The sequence below is a fragment of the Ictidomys tridecemlineatus genome, chromosome Y (assembly GCF_052094955.1).
Source record: "Ictidomys tridecemlineatus isolate mIctTri1 chromosome Y, mIctTri1.hap1, whole genome shotgun sequence".
Taxonomy (NCBI): domain Eukaryota; kingdom Metazoa; phylum Chordata; class Mammalia; order Rodentia; family Sciuridae; genus Ictidomys; species Ictidomys tridecemlineatus.
Window position 1 is genome coordinate 10,401,447 of NC_135494.1, and position 19,920 is coordinate 10,421,366.

A 19,920-nucleotide genomic window follows, 5' to 3' on the forward strand; every position below is an offset into this window, starting at 1 on the left:
TTCCTTCTCCCTGCTAACTGCTTCCTGGTCATTAATTGTTCTTTATGGATATTCTTTAGTTTTTAGTTTTCACATATGAGAGTAAACAGGCAATGTTTTCCTGCGAATGGGAGAATTAATTTTTCTTTGACTGAATAATATTCCATCATGTATATATACTATATTTGCTTTATTTCATGCATTGTTGATGGAAACCTCAACTGAGCCCATATCTTTTTTAAAAATATTTTTAGTTGTAGCTGGATACAATACCTTTCTTTTACTTATTTATTTTTTTTTGTGTTGTGGAAGTTTGAACCCAGCACCTCACACATGCTAGGCAAGCACTCTACCACTGAGCCACAACCCCAGCCCTAACTGAGTCCATATCTTACATATTGTGATAAGTTTCACATTAAACTTTGTCATTCAGGCGCTTTTTAAAATTATTTTTAAAAATATTTTTTAGTTGTTGATAAATCTTTATTTTATTTATTTGTATGTGGAGCTAAGCAAGCACTCTACAACTGAGCCACAACCCAGCACCTCAGGTGTCCTTTTTAATTGTTGAATTTATTTCCTTTGAAGAAATTCCAAGCAGTGGTATAGATAGGTCATATAGTAGTTCTATTTTAATTTTCTTAGGTCCATCTATACTGTTTTCTATAGATGTCATACTTATTTATATCCTTACCAACATTCTTAGCAACATTGTATATGGTTCTGTTTATTCCACATTTTCAATGGTAATATTAATATTATATATATTAATATGTATACATTAATATATATAACATTTGTATATATAAATGTGTTATGCTTATTAATATTATAGTTATTATATATATAATAACTATTCCAACTGTAATAATCATCTCACGCAACTTTGGTAAGACGTAATCCCCTTGAAAGTTTAATTTGCATCTGTGATGTTTAAAGATGTTGAGCATTTTCACATATATTCATGGGCAATGTGCATTCTTTATTTTGAGAAGTGTATCCAGATCATTGGTCCATTTTTATTATATGACTTGCTATTTAATTGCTGTGTTTTTCCTGTATTCATTCTCTGTCAGACACATTTTTGACAATGACTCTCTCCCATTTTCTGTGTTTTCTCTTCACTCTTCTGATTTTTGTAGTCTTACCTGTGCAGAAAGTTTTTTTGTTTGTTTGTTTTGTTTTTTGTTTTTTGTTTTATTTAATTCAATGGAATCCTGTTTGTTCATTCCCATTCTGATTTTGTGAGCTGTTGGTGTCCTTACTTGGATATCAATCCTTTTGCTATAATCTTAAAGTGTTTTCCCTATGTTCTATCAAGTAGTTTGAAAGGATCGGTCTTACATTAAGATCTTTAATACTGAGTTGATTTTTGCACCATGTGATATATCTAAGGATCTAGTTTCAATATTCTACAGGGGAATATCCAGTTTTTCCAGCACCATTTGATGAAGAAGGCTATTCTTTCTCCAACATTTTGGAACATTTTTTTGATAATTGGTTGCAATGTGTTTTTATTTCTGGGGACTGCCTCTTTTTATGCCACTACTGTACTGTTTTTGTTTCTATGGCTCTCAGATATAATTTAAAATAAAGTATTGTGGTGCTTCTAGCGTTGCAATTTTTTCTCAAAATTGTTTTTGCTATTCTGGATCTTTTTTGCTTACATATTAATTTTAGGATATTTTTTCTAGTTTTATAAAAAACCTCATTGGTATTTTTGGGGGGATTGCAGTGAATTGTAGACTGCTTTGAGTATTATGGCCATTTTAACAATACTAATTCTCTGGATTCATGAACATAGTAGGTGTTATCAAATTCTAATTTGTTCTTCATTATATTCCTTCAGTATTTTATAATTTGCATTATAGAGGCCTTTCACATTATTAGATTTACTTTTAGGTATTTCTTCTTCTTTTTTTTTCTCCTTCCCCCTTTCCCCCTCCTCCTTCTTAATTGCTGTTATAAGATTACCTTCCTGATTATTTTCTCAGATAATTCATTATTGGTGTACACAAAAGCAACTGATTTTTGCATACTGATATTGAATTCTACTTCAATGAATTTGTTAATAAATTCTAAAAGTCTTTCGATGGATATTTTTCAATTATCTCATTACACAAACAAATAATTAGCAAAAAAGGATAATGTGACTTCTTGCTTTGATGTTGTAATCCACCCACTTTATATTGCCTAATTACTTTGGCTAAAATTTCTGGTACTATGTTGAATAAGAATTTTGAGAGTGGGCATCTTTGTCTTGTTCCTGATATTATAGCAGGTGGTTTAAGTTTTTCTCAGTGTAGTATGATGTATAGCCTTTGAGATCATATCTCACTGTGTTGAGATATGATCTAATTATATGTAGTTTATTCAGGATTTTCATCATAAGAAAAATGCTGAATTTTATGAAAGGAATTTTTTTACATCAATTGAGACAATCATGTTTTTTTATCCTTGATTTTATTTATGTGATTTATTGTATTTATTGACTTGTGTTTGTTGAAACATTCTTTCATCTTTGGAATGAAAGAAATTCAATGATGGCATATTATCTTTTTTTAATGTGTTATTAAATTAAATCTAACAGAATTATATTAAAATATATATATATATATATATATATATATATATATATATTTATCAGAGATATTGGCCTATCTTTTTTTTATCTCTAATCATGTTTGGTTTTTAAAATTTGTGCTTCAATACTTATTGCTTATGCATTTCAACTTTGTGATGAATTATTCTTTTGATCAATGTATAGTTACATACATTTTTCATCTGATTTTGTTTTAAAGTCTATTTTAAAGTTTGTTTTAAGATTTATTTTTCTGTTTTGTTTTTTGTAAGTTTCGTTATCAGGGTAGTACTGGCTTCATAGAATGAGTTTGAATGAGGTTTCCCTTTTTATGAATTAGTTTGAGCAGTGTTGGTGTTCGTACTTTAAAAGATTGGTAAAATTCAGCAATGATTCCATCTGGTCTTAGGATCCTTATTTATTTTTCCTCTTTTTAATCAGAAAAAAATTATATTATGGTTTCAATCTCATTATGTGTCATCAGTCTACATAGGCATTTTATATCCTCTTTGTTGAATTTGGTAAGTTACATGTATACAGATATTTTTCCATTTCTTCTAGATTTTATAATTTATTGGGGATAGAATTTTTCAAACTTTTCTTTGATGATCTTTTGAATTTCACTGTTAAGACTCTTTTTTTAAAGTCTAATTTTACTTCTTTGGGGTTTCTCTTCCTCTTTGACTAAGGGATTCATTGAAAGTTTATTATTTCAAAAACCAACTCTTTTTATTGGGGCTTTGTATATTTGGTTAGCTTTTTTAATTCAGGGGGACTTATAGATGGACACAATACCTTCATTTTATCTATTTTTATTTGTTGGTGACGATCCAACACAGTGCCTCCCACATGACAGGCAAGTACTCTACCACTGAGCCACAACCCCAGCCCCTATTCTTACAGATTTTAATTTATTTATTTCTTCTGTAATTTTTACTTTTGCTTTTTCTTTCATGGAGATTTTTTTTGTTTTTGTAAGAAACATATTATTGATTTTAGTACTTTATATAAATTAGACAATCATTGCTATAAATTTGATTATTAGCACTGCTTTCCCTGTTCTGGCATGCTGTGGTTTCATTTTATTTGATTCAAGGACTTTAAGAATTTTCCCTCTGATTTCTTCTATAATATACTCTTTACTTAATAGTGTTGCTAAATCTATATATGTTTGTGTAATTTCTGAAGTAGTTTTTAGTTTCTCTTCATTGTAATCAGAGACAATACAAGAAATTATTTTTCTTAAAAAACTTTGCTAGGAATTTCTCCATGCTCTAATATATGGTCTGTTTTGGAAAATATGTTTTTGTGATGAAGAAAATAATGTGTATTTTGCTACTGTTTGATGCATATTTTGTAGATGTTTGTTAAGTCCATTCAATATAAACTATATTATAAATCTGTTATTTGGTTTACTTTTGGTGTGGATATATTTATTGTGACCTATCTTTTCATTTATCTCTAACCATGTTTGTTTTTTGAAAATTGGTTGCTTCAAATGCTTCAAATTTATTGCTTATACATTTATAATAATTATATGTTAGGGTTATTTTTTTTTCTTTATCAATATATAGTGTGACCTTCTTTCCTTTTTTGATTTTATTTTAAAGTCTGTTTATAAAAGTAGCTATTCCTTTCTGGTTTGGGGTTTCCTCTACTTATAACATCATTTTTCATTCTTTCACCATCACCCTGTGTGTATCTTTGTACATTAGGTAAATTTCTGGTAGGCAACATAATGTTAGGTTTTGTTTTCTAATTCATTTAGCAAATTTGTATCTTTTATATGGAAAATTCAAAACATTTACATTCAGGGTGATTATTAAAATGCATATACTTGTTCCTGTCATTTTGCTCTTTTTTCTTCTGGTTGTTTTGAATATTCCATGTTTTTTTTCTTCCTATCTTATTCATCTTAGCAGTTTGAGAGTTTACTGTATTGATAATGTATTATCAGCTAGATGTAGCTGAGGTCATAGGGCTGTGGGGTTGCTGTCAGCCATCATCTTCTGGCTATTGCAGAAGCTGTAGATTGGTTTTATCTTTGTCTTCACAGGAACTGGGATGAAGATAGAAATTCTGGCAATAATGGCTAAAGAAAAAATTATGTAACATTCCAGAAGGCACTAAAAGGAAACAATTTTCTTAATAATTTACATTATCTTGAAGAGAATTATTAAATATAATGAAAAGGAAAAGTGAAAGTTAACCTCATTTTTTTCACATATTAAAAGAATCCTCAACCAGTTGGTTACCCAATTTAAATTATTTAAATCACATGAATAAAAAAAATTTGATCCATTTTTTCATTATCACTCATCATATATGATATATGGACATACAATCAAACATATAACACAAAACACAAGTGTGCACACATAATATAATACATACAACATATAACATAATATTAAAGGTCTTATAACATTTTACAGGTGAAATCTACATGCAATGTTTAAAAACTCTAGAGTCAACAAATAGAACTGATAAGCAAAACATTAACTTTAGTCTGCTCCAAAAAAAAAAAAAAAAAAAAAAAGAAAAGAAAACAAGAAAACTTCTTGATATGGGAAAGGGCAATAATAAAATAGATATTGAAAAAATCATCCCAGTTCTGTGGCAGATGTAAAGATAGCAAAGCTGGAGTTTTGGATATCAGCTGTTATGGATTTGAGCCAAATCATCTTCTTTTTGGTCTGTAGAAATCCCTTTAGTTAATCTTTCTGGAATCCAAATCGGCTGTGTCCTCCCTGTAAAAACACACAAACAGATGCCTGACTCTAGACAATTACTGGGTCAGGACTTTTGTTAATCTCTCCAGAATCCAAATTGGCTGCTATTTTTCCTGTGGAAACACACAAATAAACTCCCGACTCCAGACAATTACTGGGTCAGGACCTTACCATTTTCCTGTTAGAATATCCTTCCAAAGTACTTTGGGCTGATGCACATTTTTTGGACACATATGCCTTTCCGCAGCACTACGACTTGGTGAATCCAAATTTAAAAAGTTTATTGTAAAAATAGTTATTCTAAGTTTATCTTTGGGGAATATATACTCCTTCTCAATTCCTTCTTTTTGCTTTAATAAGTACATTTTAATAGTTTGATGAGCTCTTTCAACTATGCTTTGTCCCTGTGGATTGTATGGGATTCCTGTTATATGAGTAATACCAAATGTTGAGCAAAATTGTTTAAAAGAGGTAGAAGTATAACAAGAGGCATTATCTGTTTTTAACCGTTTTGCAATGCCCACAGTGGCAAAATTTTTTAAGCAATGAGCTACAACATCTTTAGTTTTTTCTCCAGCATGAAGTGAGCCCATCAAAAATCCAGAAGAAGTATCAACTGTAACATGCAAATATTTTAATTTTCCAAATTCTGGCAACTGTGTGACGTACATCTGCCAAATATGGTTATGTAACAAACCTCTAGCATTGACTCCAAGATTAGCTTTTGGTAAAAAGGTCACACAATTTTTACATTGTTTTATTATTTGTCTAGCTTGTTCCTTAGTTATTTTAAAATGCTTTTGTTAAGTATTAGCATTGACATGGAACATTTTATGAAAATTTATAGCTTCTTCTACTGTAGAAAAAATATGTATGTCATGTGTAGTTTTATCTGCTAAATCATTACCCAAACTAAGGTATCCAGGCAATCCTGTGTGCCCTGATATGTCCTATAAATAATGAATTTTATCTGTCCCAGATTAGACTTTGTATAGTGGAAACCAAACAGAAAACAGTAGAGGAAGGGAAAATCCTAATAGCATCTTCAAGGGATACTATAGCATTAACAATATACTGACTATCAGAAAAAAAATTAAATACAGAATCTTTGAACATCACAAAATCTTATAATACTGCATTTAGCTCGACTTTTTGAGCCGATATTTTTGTACTAAAAATGTAAAAGTTTGATCAGGTGTAACTGTTGCTTCTGTACCATTATTTGACACATCAGTGAACATATTTGGAGCATTCATGATAGGTATTTTTCTTGTCATTTTTAAAAAAATTACAGAATGCGATGAACAAAAAGATAATAAAGGATTAGATGATAAGTGGTTATTAAATGAAACATTAGATTTGCACATGATTATATTTCAAGTACTTAACTCATTAGCTAACTCATCAATTTGATTCATAGTATATGGAGTAATAATTTAATTGGGAGAAATTCAAAACAATCCCTTTGCTGCTTTTATTTCTATAAGTATTAATTGTCCTACAGCCTCAGGATACCTAGTCAGAATAGTGTTAGGGAAATAAGATAAATGTATCCATAATAATGGACCTTCTTGCCAAAATACTCTTGTTAGAATATTTTTTGTTGGTAGTACAATAAATAATAAAGGCAAACATATCACTTCTATCCAAATGCATATTTCCATATTTATTTCAATGATTTTTATTGCCTTTCTTTCTTCAGGAGTTTACATGAGGGGTAAATTTGGATCTGATGAACTTTTTAGGTTACTAAATAAAGGTCCCAATACCTCTGTTGTTATACCTAGATAAGATCTTGTCCAATTTATGTCTCCTAAAACTTTTTGATAGTCATTAAGTGATTTGAGTTGATCTACTCATATTTGAATTTTTGGTGGATGGGCCATGGTTGAGGATAATAGAACTCCCAAATAATTAATTGAAAAATTTAATTGTACTTTATCTATTGCTATCTCTAGATTATAATTTTTGAATAAGTTTGTAAGTGTAGCATAACATTCAACAATGTGATTTTATCTTTGTGTGATAATAATACATCATCTATATAGTGAAATATTTGTAGTTCAGAATTTTGATTTCTAAGTTGCTGGATTACTTTGTTAACATAAGTTTAATACATAATTGGGCTTTTAGCTATCCCTTGTGGGAGTACTTTCCACTCATATCTCTGATCAGGACCTTCATGATTCAATGCAGGGATAGTAAATGCAAAATGTGGACTATCCTCAGGATGAATTGGAATTGAAAAAAAATCTTTAATATCTATAATTAAAACATAACAAGTGTTTGGCAAAGCAGACAATTGAGGAATCCCCTATTGAGTAGGTCCTGTAATAACCATCTCATTATTAATGGCTCTTAAATCTTACAATAATCTCCATTTACCAGATTTCTTTTTGATGACTAAAATGGGAGTATAATGGGGAGATACAGAAGGTTGTATATGTTTTTCTGCTAATTGTTGTTTTACCAGGTCATGGGCTGCTTGTATCTTTTCTTTAGTCACAGGCCACTGAGGAACCCAAAATGGTCTTTCTGATTTCCAATTAATTTTTATTGTCTCAGTGGCCCTTTCTAAATATTCAACATATGTCTGTCTGTTCCTTGATCTATTTGTATTGGTGCTGCTATAACTTGTTCTTGTTTTTCTAATCTTTTTCCTCTCCTAAAACCTTGTCTACTCATAATAGTGGGTGCATTTTTGTTGATGTTATTTTTTAATGTCAAAACTAATTGATCTAGGACATCTCGTCCCCATAGATTAATGGGAAGATGATCCAATACATATGGCTATATAGTTCCTTAACATTTTTCAGGATCCTTCCAAACTAATATCATTGCTGTTCTATGGGGATTAGTCGCCACTCCTGGGCCTCGAAGCATTTGAGTGGCTTGTTGTAATGGCCAATGTTTTGGCCATTCTTGACAAGAGATGTTGCTAAGATCTGCACTTGTATCCAGTAGCCCATTAAATTCATGTCCTTGAATATTTAGTTTTAGCATGTGACAAGAATCTAAATTTAAAGACAGCATAGTCCAATCTATACCTGTGGAGCTTAATTCCTTGGAACATCTTTCTACAGTACAATAGGAAAATTTATCATGTAGGCTGGGTATTACTAGTAACTGTGCTATTCTGTCTCCTGTTGAAATTACTGATATACCATTTGGAGAACTGGCTATAATTATTATTTCTCTTTCATAATCAGGATCAATTTCCCCAGGACTTATCATAAGTTCTTATAGAGTAGAAAAGCTTTGTCCCAATAATAAGACTACTGTTCCTTTGGGAAAAGGTTCTTTTACCTCTGTGAGAATGATGTGAACTTCCAACTCTGGAGTTAGTACTGCTCTGGCAGAGGCGCAGATGTCCAATCCTGCACTCTCTCTTGTTTGTCTGATAAATAATCTAATGGACAATTTGTCCTGGGGATTACCCTGATGAGGTTTCTGGGTTCCTCCAGTGCTCAGTATATTTGTGGTTTTGGGCCCCAGAGCATTGGGGCCCCGGTGTCCATTTTTTTTGGCAATGGAGCTCCATGCCTTTCTCTATGACATCATGAGTAAACACCTGATCTTTGTTCATTTTTGATAATGGAGTACCCTCTATTGTGGTCTGAGAACGGCATTCATTAGCCAAATGTCTTCCTCTTCAGCATCGTGTGCAAATACCCAGTATTCTACTCATTTGATACCTAGTTTTGTTAAAACCTCCTCCTATGGGGCAATTTCTTTTAAAATGTCCTGTTTGTTCACAATTGTAGCATGTTCTTGGCCTGGCATCTAAAGCCTGTTTTACTAAAGCTGCCACAATTTGCCCTTGTTCATTAATGTCTGTGGCATCTAAAGCCTGTTTTACTGAAGCTGCCACGACTTGCTCTTATTCATTAATGTCTCTACATAATTTAATATATTTGTTTAAATCTTCATGTTTTTATGGTCTAATGATATCTCTGCACCAATGATTTGCATGGTCATAAGCCAGTTGATTTTTTAATGGCATTGCTTGTTCTGTATTCCCAAAAACTCTGGTAGCTGTTTTAATATGCCTATTTACAAATTCAGCATAATATTCATTAGCTCCTTGTATTATCTTTAATAATTGACCTTGTTAACCTCAATGTCCTTGTAAAATCTTCCATGCCCTAACCACCTCTGAAGCAATTTGTGCATATATGCCAGGATCATATGCATTTTGTTGCTGCTGATTCTTTTCTAACAACATATCTAAATTTCTTTGAGGATAACCAGCTGCTGCATTTCGCCTAGCTGTCTCCTTGCAAAATTACTCATTGGCAACCTTCTGTAACAGGTATTGACCTCCATTTAGCACAGCTTTACACATATTAGCCCAATCTTCTGGCATTATGTTCAATTTGTTAATGGATTTGACCAAGCTTACAGTGAAGGGTGCTTGAGGACCATAGATTGTTAGAAGCTTTTTTGCTCCTTCACTATTTTGAAATTTGGGGCCCCTTCAGCTGTGACTCTCAACACCCCCACAACCTCTGCACTATCTTCTTCTTGTAAACAAATCTATCCTTAAATTCTGGCATTCCCTCAGGGTTTGTGATTACATACCTTAGGTGCTTGCTACAAACAGACTGCAGTAGTTTTTGCCACTGAAGAAACCAACAGCCACAGAGGAACCCTGCATCTTTCCCTGTTTCAAAAGCCTCAAAGGTGTTTGCTTTCACAGTCTCCACACATCTGTACCACTACCTCTAGATTCAGCCTACCCAAGGTAACTACAGCTATAGTTGCCACAAATCTAGACCCAAGGTCCCCAAACAGCCTTTTTCTGTGCATAAGAACATGAAGGCTGCAGCCCATACTGGAGGCACAATCCCATGTGATGGGTGTACACCTGCAGCCATATCCATGCACACTGCCAGATGTTGGACTGTCAGTTGCACATGCACAATACCACTTCCAACACCTGTCATGAGCCACTGCTTGCCATTTTTAGAAGCCTCTGAAGTTACTTACACATGTGTCACCAGCTCTGCTTCATGGTGATATTAACATATGTAAGCACCCAGAGTCCCATTAACCATCCCAACCACCATGTAACTTTGCCTGAAGAGAGTTGTTCTGTGCCACTGCTTATGTTTCTCCTCAGTTCCACTCACAACAATAGTGCATGTTTACAGTCATCCTCAACACCTCCATTTCCCTGCCACCATACTTGAATTCACAGGTGAGGTTTCTAGCTTTATGCTTCCATGATTAGGTATCAGATCTGTAGATACACAGCAGCCAGGCAAAGCTCTGCTTCTGGTCCTTCCGTGAAGTCCTATGTGTCTACAATCAGATCTGATCTTACAGCCCTGTGCTTTAACAAACAGCCCTAGCTTTTCCTTACTACTTCTCTGCCCACAAGTAGCCTCTCTACATTGAACATGCCTGCAGCTGACACTGCACAAAAGTGTGCACAATGCCTGGCCCACATGTCTTTTACATTTTCTAGTCTTTTCTGCATGGATTTAATGGAACTATCTATGACCCAGCTAGTCCTCATAGCATCTCTAGATTTCCCATAACTCTAGCCACCAATGACCATAAAGGTTTTCATATTACCAACAGATGTGCCTGCTAAAAAAAAAGAAATGCATCCTTCAACTTTAGATAACAAAGATGTTGCTCAATGCCACTAGACCGGTGCTATACTAGGTCAGCATGTTCTCCCATCTTCTCCCATACTGCTCTGCAGAAAAAGGCTTTCCCATTCTGAATTGAGTCCTTAAGTCTGGAATAAGTAATGGTTTCTTCAAATATGCATGAGCCTTTTCAAGCTACTAGGGCCAAGAAGAATCAGAGAAACAGTAACAAAAAGAACACAAAAAGTCTTCATTAAATGAATGGTCCAAAAAAATTAGGGACTTTGATATAATGAAAATTGGAGAACAACAAAACATTGGGTTAAAACAAAATCAGTTCAATGAAGAAAGTTTATACCAGGATCCAACCCATGACACCCACCCTGATTCAGGCACAGATAACTTCCTAAATCTTAGAATACTGTTCAAAATACTCACCATGGTCCACAGTCTCCATGACAAGGCAATGTTCTCCGTAATCCTTTTGTAACTTCCCTTGATCTTGCTCCCTTCCCTCAGGGCCTGTGGCATTATTTCATATCTTTGCACTTAATTCAATGTCTCTAGTAGCACCTTGCTGCCACTTTTTCTGCCATCACAGGATAATGAAGCCCTTACTCAGAAGCAAGCGAGTCTTGGAACCAAGAACACTGAATGCCTAGTTTGTTTCCTTTCCAGAGCCTTCTTTATTGTATTTATTGTACTTAATTTGTTTTACCCCTCAATATTAACTGAAATGAATGAGACCATACATATTATCTTGGAAACTGTTTGAACCTCCATAGCTTACTTGCACTTTAGCCTCCATGACACAGTCAAATTTGCAAAATGAGTGAATAGATGCATGGTGACACTCATGGACTCTCTGCTTCTCTAGGCTTTCAGGTCAGGACCTCCACATATTTCCCACATCAGCCAGTATCCCTCAATCTCCCTTGATAAACTTTTTTATTGGCAAAGATAATTTTGGAATGTCATTTTTTGAAAAAGATAAGCACCATACTCAGGTTATCATACATGATAAAGCACTCTACAACTAAGCCATATACCCAACACCTGGGTCAATGCATTTAAGCAAAACAAGATTACAATAAAATGGTCTGGTGTTAGGGGGAATTGAGGTGACAATTGGGGAGAGTTTTTGTGACAGATGAAAGACCTTGTGAGAATCACACTGCATACTCTTTGCAATGCTGAGGTTTGGGGAAACCTTTCTGTACCATGCCCATCCAAAAAAAAAAAAAAAACCCTGAAAGTATAGCTTCTTAAGCAATAAATAAAAAAAAAAACTTAATTAGGTAGACTGAATAGACATCTATGGACTATTTAATGCATCAACAATGAATTCGTTTTTCCATGAAAAAATGACCATTCTTTGAAATAGTTCACATCGCCAGGCATGGTGGAGCACACCAGTAATCCCAGTTGCTCAGGAACCTAAGACAAAAGAATTTTAAGTTCAAAGCCAGCCTCAGCAAATGAAAGGTGCTAAGCAATTCAGTGAGATCCTGTATCTAAATAAGGATGGAGATGTGGCTCAATTTTCAAGTGCCTCTGAGTTCAACCTTGTGAACCAAAAAACAAAAAACAAAAACAAAAACAAAAACATATTTTTGAGTACAAGATAAATACCAAAAATAGAGATAACTTCTTGCATCCTATAAGATAATAAATGAAATATAAAATAAGTAGTTAATGACAAGAAACAAACCTTTTAATGCCTGGAGTTTAAAATATACAACTCTAGATTAGCATTGGATCACAGATAAAATCAGTGGAGAAAAAAATTCAGAAATAAATGGGAACAGGCATACAATACATCAAAATTCATTGGGTTATTAACACCCATAAATAATTTATGTACCTATATATCAATGGCAAAGTAACTGAAAGAGAAATTAGAAAAATATCCCATTCACAATAGCTTCAGAAAACAATAGAATACTTTGGAATTTATATAAGAAAAGGTAGAAAATAGTTCTACAATAAAAACTACAGAATACTGAGAAAAAAATTAAAGAGCTTTTAAGATGGACAGATCTTCCAGCCTTAAATGTGCCTATCTTAGGCAGAATTAATATTGTCAAATTAACCATACTACCCAAAGTGCTATAAAGATTCAATGTAATTCCTATTAAAATACAGATAAGTTTTTTTGTAGAAATAAAAAAAATCACCCATAAAACTTATTTGGAAATATTAGGCAAAGCAATCATTAGGAAGTAAAGTGATGCAGGAGGAATCACAATCAGTAACAGAACCATGGTAAAGAAGAGAAGACACAGAGAAAAACTCCCATAAGTACACTTACCTAATATTATAAAACAGCACCAGAAACAAACACTGGAGAAAAGATAGCATCTTCAGCAAATGGTGCTGGGGAAACTTGAAATACACATTTAGCAAAATGAAATGAAACACTTACTTCTCACCCTTCACACAACTCAAAGTGGATCAAGGACTTAGGCATTAGAACACTGAAACCCTGCGAATAACTGAAGAAAAATCAGGAATGTAAGCTTAGAAACTTACTTTCTTAACAACACCAGTAAAGCACAAGAAGTAAAATCAAGAATCAATAAATGAGATAGAATAAAAGAAGCAGCCATTAAACTTCTTTTCAGCTCAAGAAACAATGATATGAAGAGAAAGCCTACTGAACAGGAGAAAATCTTTGCCACCTGCACCGCAGTTAAAGCATGATTAAATCCTGGAGATTTCCAGGATATATGAAGAACTCAAAAACTCTATACTACTACTACTAATAATAATAACAACAATAACAATAACAACCACCCAATCAATAAATGGACTAAGGATCTGAACAGACACAGCACAGAAGCTAAAAATACCATCAATAAATATATAAAAAAATGTTCATTTTTAGTAATTATAAAAATGCAAGTCAAATCTACATTGAGATTTCATCTTACTTCAATCAGAATGGCAATTATCAGGAATTCAAGCAACAATAAATGTTGGGGGGATGTAAAAAAAAAGGTTCACTCATATCTTGCTGATGGTAAGGCAAATTTTCAATTTATCATTATGAAAAGCAGCATGGAGATTCCTCAGAAAAATTGGAATTGACCCAGTAATTCCACTTTTCAGTTCACACTCAAAGGTTTTAAAGTCAGAATACTACAGTGATGCACAACATCAATGTTATAGATAAACTATGAAACCTGTCTAAGTACCTTTCAACAGATGAATGAATACAGAAAATGTGGTATACATATACAGCCAAATATTATTCAGCCTTAAATAAAAATGAAATTATGGAATTTGGTCATAAATGAATAGATCTGGAAAATACCATGCTTAATAAAATAACTAATCCCAAAGAATCAAAGGCTGAATGTTTTCACTGAATTTCAGATGCTAATTGACAATAAGGGTTGGGGTTCCTAGGGACAAACAGAGGTACTGTAGATAAGACAGAGAGGAGAGAAGGAAGGGGAAAAGGAATTTAAGTAGGAACAATAGAAGAATGGACCTGAAATATGTGCATATGACTACATAACCACTGTAAGTCTACATCATGTACAACCAGAAGAATGAGAAGTTATACTCCATTTATGTATGATGTGTCAAAGAGCATTCCATTGCCATGTACAACTAAATAAAATAAATAAAAAATGTTCTTAGGTGCTCAGGAAAAAAACACATATCAAATAACTGTAAAAAATTAACAGGTGTATCAAAGATGAAAGCAGAATAAAAAATCACCTGATGCAATCCACCTATTTTATTAATGAAAAACTTTATTACAATACTAACATATTCCCAACTAAAAAAATGAGAAAGTCAAATAATTATCAAAATTATACTACATACAGAATTATAGTTCACTTGTGAAAAATACTGTGATACAGACAAGAAGAATAAATTTTTATATAATGAAGGCAGTCCTCATACTGCAGATATATTCTGGCTTAAAATTGGCACCCATGCTTCTCAATAAAAAAAGATGATGGACATAGAGTCAAACTAATGGAGTTCCCTCCACATCCATCTCTTTTCTTCTCTGGCTTAGTATTTTTCATCCTTAGAGCAAGTTATACTATTCCACCACAAGGATGAAAGATTACACAAAGGATCATGGCAGGCACATATGAGGAACACCAAAATTGTAAGCAAATGAGACAGGAGGGCTGTGCTATTACTATCTTTAATATGATGGACTAACACTAGCTTCCCTGTGTGCCTAATACTAGGAATTAAAAAAGAAGTGAGATAATATCAAACTTTATTCAGCCATAAAATAAATGAAATTATGTCATCTGCAAGAAAATGGGTGGAGACCATAACATTAAACAAAATAAGTCAAACTTAGAAGATTAAGAATCATATGCTTTCTCTCATGTGTGTAAGCTAGAAAGGGAAAAGAAATAGAAATGTGTGGGGGACGATCTCAGGAAAATCAAAGGGATATAGTTAAAGAAAAAGACCAAGGGTTGAGAGGTAGGCAGGGATGGAAGAAGTGCTGGGAAGCAATATTGGCCAAATTATATTGTTAAGTTTTTTGCATGTATAAATATATAACACAAATATTTATTATACAATTATATTGTACAATTATAATGCACACATTTTAAGAAATGTTGAAAAATATATAATAGCCTTTTGAACTAATTCTTCCAGCTTAATAATCTACAAATATCTATAATCATTTTACAATGTTCTGTCTTTTGGAAGCCCTATTTTATAAGTACACATGTATGTATAAGTATTTCGGCATATTTTTATTACTGTACTAAATGTAGACATATATATATATATATATATATATATATATAGGTAGATAGATAGATAGATAGATAAATAGATAGATAGATAGATAGATATAGATAGATATAGATAGATAGATAGATAGATAGATAGATAGATAGATAGATAGATAGATAGATAGATTAAGACACTCAAGACTAACAAAAGAACTAAACCAATTCATAAGCAGGGTGAGCCCCTGACCTTCTACATGTGAACGCACTTAACTAGAGACAGCATGATTTATGCTCTTTATATAATGGCTTCTGGTTTTTTAACTTAAGTACTTTTTCTTTGGGTCCTTTATTTATTTTAACCCCAATTTGATATTCCTAAATATTTATTCATGTTCTAAAACAAAAAGGAATAAACAACCTGTTAAATATTAAAAGTAAAAAAATATTAAATACCAAATAAAAATGCTATTATATATTTTCTAGCATCCAAAATAGTACTAAATGTGAAAATAGGTCCCAAGGAAAACTCTCAGAATAACAAAGGAATAAGAATCAAAAAGTAAAAAACTATAAAAGTAACCTTACCCATATGCCTTATAAAGGAAACATAAAATGGCTTACTTACATATCATAATATAGAAGTTAAGGTAGATTATTGTTATAGGCATTTAATTATATGAGCATTTACTCCATGATGAAGGGCATTTATGGTTCAAGAACAGATCTTCTGTTTCTCCACTAATATCAATCATTCTTCCAACCATAGGAAAGTTTATTACTGAGTTCTCATTCTGTGTCATATGGTCAAGTATTAATAAGAGACAATGGGATGCCATTCAACTGTAATTGAGATGCTCATATAGTATTAAGAATTTCATTAAATTCATGTCACCCTACTACAATCATTTTTAAAAGAATGGTTTATAAGTATGAAGAAGGAGTGATTCAAAATCTTACTTTATTACATCTACAATAAAAACATATTTTTATGTTTTTGATTCAGATACATGGTCAAATGTTTATATTTTCCATTGGGTAGAGTTATTTAATATTCCATACAAATCCACTAAATATTTGCTTATTGTGTACCCTGTCAGAAAATAGATTTAGAGGTAAAAGTATCTGTTATTTAAAAACTGTGTAGTGAATATGGCTCTCAAAATATCACTGGGAAACATACTTTTGATTGGTCTTGAGAAAAATATCACTTAATATTAAAACAATGGTTGCAAGATAATAATGGGAAAAGCTCAGTGAAATTTCCCACAGGTGGCTAACAAGTCACAATATCTAAACACCAATATAGCTGAGAACAATATGAATTTGTTCCAAAACGCATTTATAACTAGAAGCTTTTAATTTAAATTTTCCTTGTCTTCAAATCAAGTAGCACAGCCTGAAGTACTCTCTAAATTATTTGAGATAAGCTTATGCATACTAAGTAAAAATATATCCTGGAGGATCTAATGAATCAAATTTATAGTCTCAATCATTGTGTTTTTCAATTTGACTTTGAAGAGAAACTCAACTTTGAAGCAAAACCAGTATATATAATAATGTAAATCTTACTATATAAAGTTGAAATACATTAAGTTCCACTTCAAAATAGGCTTAAAACCTGGAAAAAAATAAACTGAAAAAAGCTAAAAATTTTGATTAAAAAGTATCTCTTTCCCTGTTAATAATTATCTATTAATATGACTAATATACCATATAACAATTTTAAGAAGGAAAGTTTATTTTTGCTTACATTTTTCAAAACCTTCAGTACATAATTGGCAAACACCACTTTTTTGGGCTCAAGGCAAAATAGAAAATCTTGGCCAAATGTGGAGAAAAACATAGAGATTCAGGTTAATGTTGTTAAATTTTTTGATAAAATTACACAAAATTTTTCAAACATTAAAAATAAGATAGACATATACATACACTCTATATACAGAATCCCAAAGTAAAAATATTAAGATAAAAAGCAGCTCTGCAAGACATATTATAATCAAAGGAACTAACCATGGAAATAAAGAAAAATAGTAATAGATACACATGAATAATATTAGGTCACATTTCTATAAAATTATATTTGTTTGTATAAATTTAATTATATTTACGTTTATAAGCTTCACTTAAAACTTCTTACCCCAAACTCTAAAATTAAGAGGGTTTGGAATAAAGTATTCCAAGCTTTGAAAGTATACACTTACAAACCAAAACTTCTATGTCAAGCAAAGTTATCAATGGAACAATAAATGACATGATAAGTGACATATTCAGACACAGAATGCAAAGGGTGGAATGTTTTATACCCTATGAAAAAGCTAGAGAGAAAAATGAAGAACAAACAGAGATCACATAAAAATAGAAAGAAGATCACACAGTGATGAGCCACCTGACTGGTTACAAAGATGTAACAGGGTAAAGCAGTAGCTGCAGGATGAAATGTACTTTGGAATACATAAAAATGCCCTGAAGTTTTTGAGAATTCTCTCTCAATAAGGAATAAATTAAAAACAATATTTATGCACTAAAAAGTATCAGATGATTTCAGTGCCAGAGGGGGGAAAAAACAAAACAAAACAAAAAAAAAACATTGCACATGTATCAACTGAGGCTATTGAGAGAGTTCATTAATAAGTCACCAGAAAGCAGAACAGAGTGCAGTGAGTGAGTGGAGGGCTACTGGCACTCTGTCAGAAAAATCCCAAAACTCCTCAGTTTCTTTACTTCAGTAATGGTTTTCACATCTATTGGTAGATTGTTGGGTTTTGAATTGTCTATCCTAAGTACAATATCAATAACCATATTGTCATCTTTGTTTTTGCTCAAATTCTGCTCTATGTCACAGCTTCTTTCCTCAAATATCCTCAAGTCAATGTTCAAAGGCTATTTCTCCAATACAGATGCAAGTACACAGTATGCTCTGATCAGCTACTGATGCACCAGGACCAACAACATCATATCTTGACTAGCAAACAGTACTGCAGAAACTTCCACATCTCCAAACAGAGCTACCAAAGAGGCACACATTGATAATGGCCCATGAGCAGAAAGCTGATGTCACCAGCATCAGAGTTGGTGTCATGATATGCAAAACTCACACAGTGATCATCTACCAGGGTCATCATCATAAGGCCTGCTCCTGGAAAATGGGGTGCGTGTTGTTAGCCAAAGACCAATCATCAGGCAATTCTACTTTTTCAAAAATATGAAGACCCCACCCATTCACAGCTCCTACTTTTTTGGTCAGAACAACTTTCTGTTCTCTCAACCATAAAACTCAATATATGAGTAAGTCAGACTAGCACTAATAATCTGTTTCTTTAAAAAATATATTTTTAATTGTAGTTGCACACAATACCTTTATTTCACTTATTTATTTATATGTGGTGCTTAGGATCAAACCCAGGGTCTCACATGTGCAAATCGAATGCTCTACCTCTGAGTTACAACCCCAGCCCGAATGCATCTGTTTTTTAAGAATGCTGATCATAGATATTGGTCTTTCTTTTTTCTCTTTCTACTTGTGTTTTTGAGAAGGTTCACTTCACGGTGCTGATCCACCTCACTTTCTTCAGGCATACACATGATCTTCCAGAGAAGCAACCTGTGAAATTTGAGAGAGGGGCCTACACTGTATGGCCTCTTAGAAGCTGCAGACAATATTCTAGCTTCTGTGATATATTGCTTCTCAATCGCTGAGCCTCACTGATCCAAGCCAGCTGCTAGCATTGAGGGTTCCTTCTTTTCTTCAAGCACAAGAAAAGAAGAGGCTCTGCTCCTGGAGCTTTAGGTCTCACCAAGATATAATTCTTCATCTTGGCATGCTGTGGTTGTTGGGGTTTGAGGGTATAAAGTGCAACACACTGGCATTTACAACCTGGATATTCAGATTTTCAGTGGAAATGTAGTTTTTAAGATGGGTGAGCTTAAAACAAAAATGGGAAAGACAGCAAAGTTACTGAGTACTCAGCTTGCACAACTCGATGACATATATCAGAGAAAAGACACTATTTATTGGCAAAGATAAAATAAAACTCAAAGTACTAGAACAGATATAAAAAGAGCTTTGGGCTAGGCAGTCTTGTTTTAAATTATAAAAGTCATTGGTATACAAAACAATGAAACCCTACCAACCAGCTATGACCTATTGACTATGGTGAAAATGTCACAAGTTTACAGGAGACTCCTCATTGAGGAAAAAAAGTGCTAAATTATTTTCAGAACCTGGATTTTATACTTGTTATTATATTATGGTTAATAACAAAAGAAAGTTTCTCTCTAATCAATGCCCACAATCAGTCACC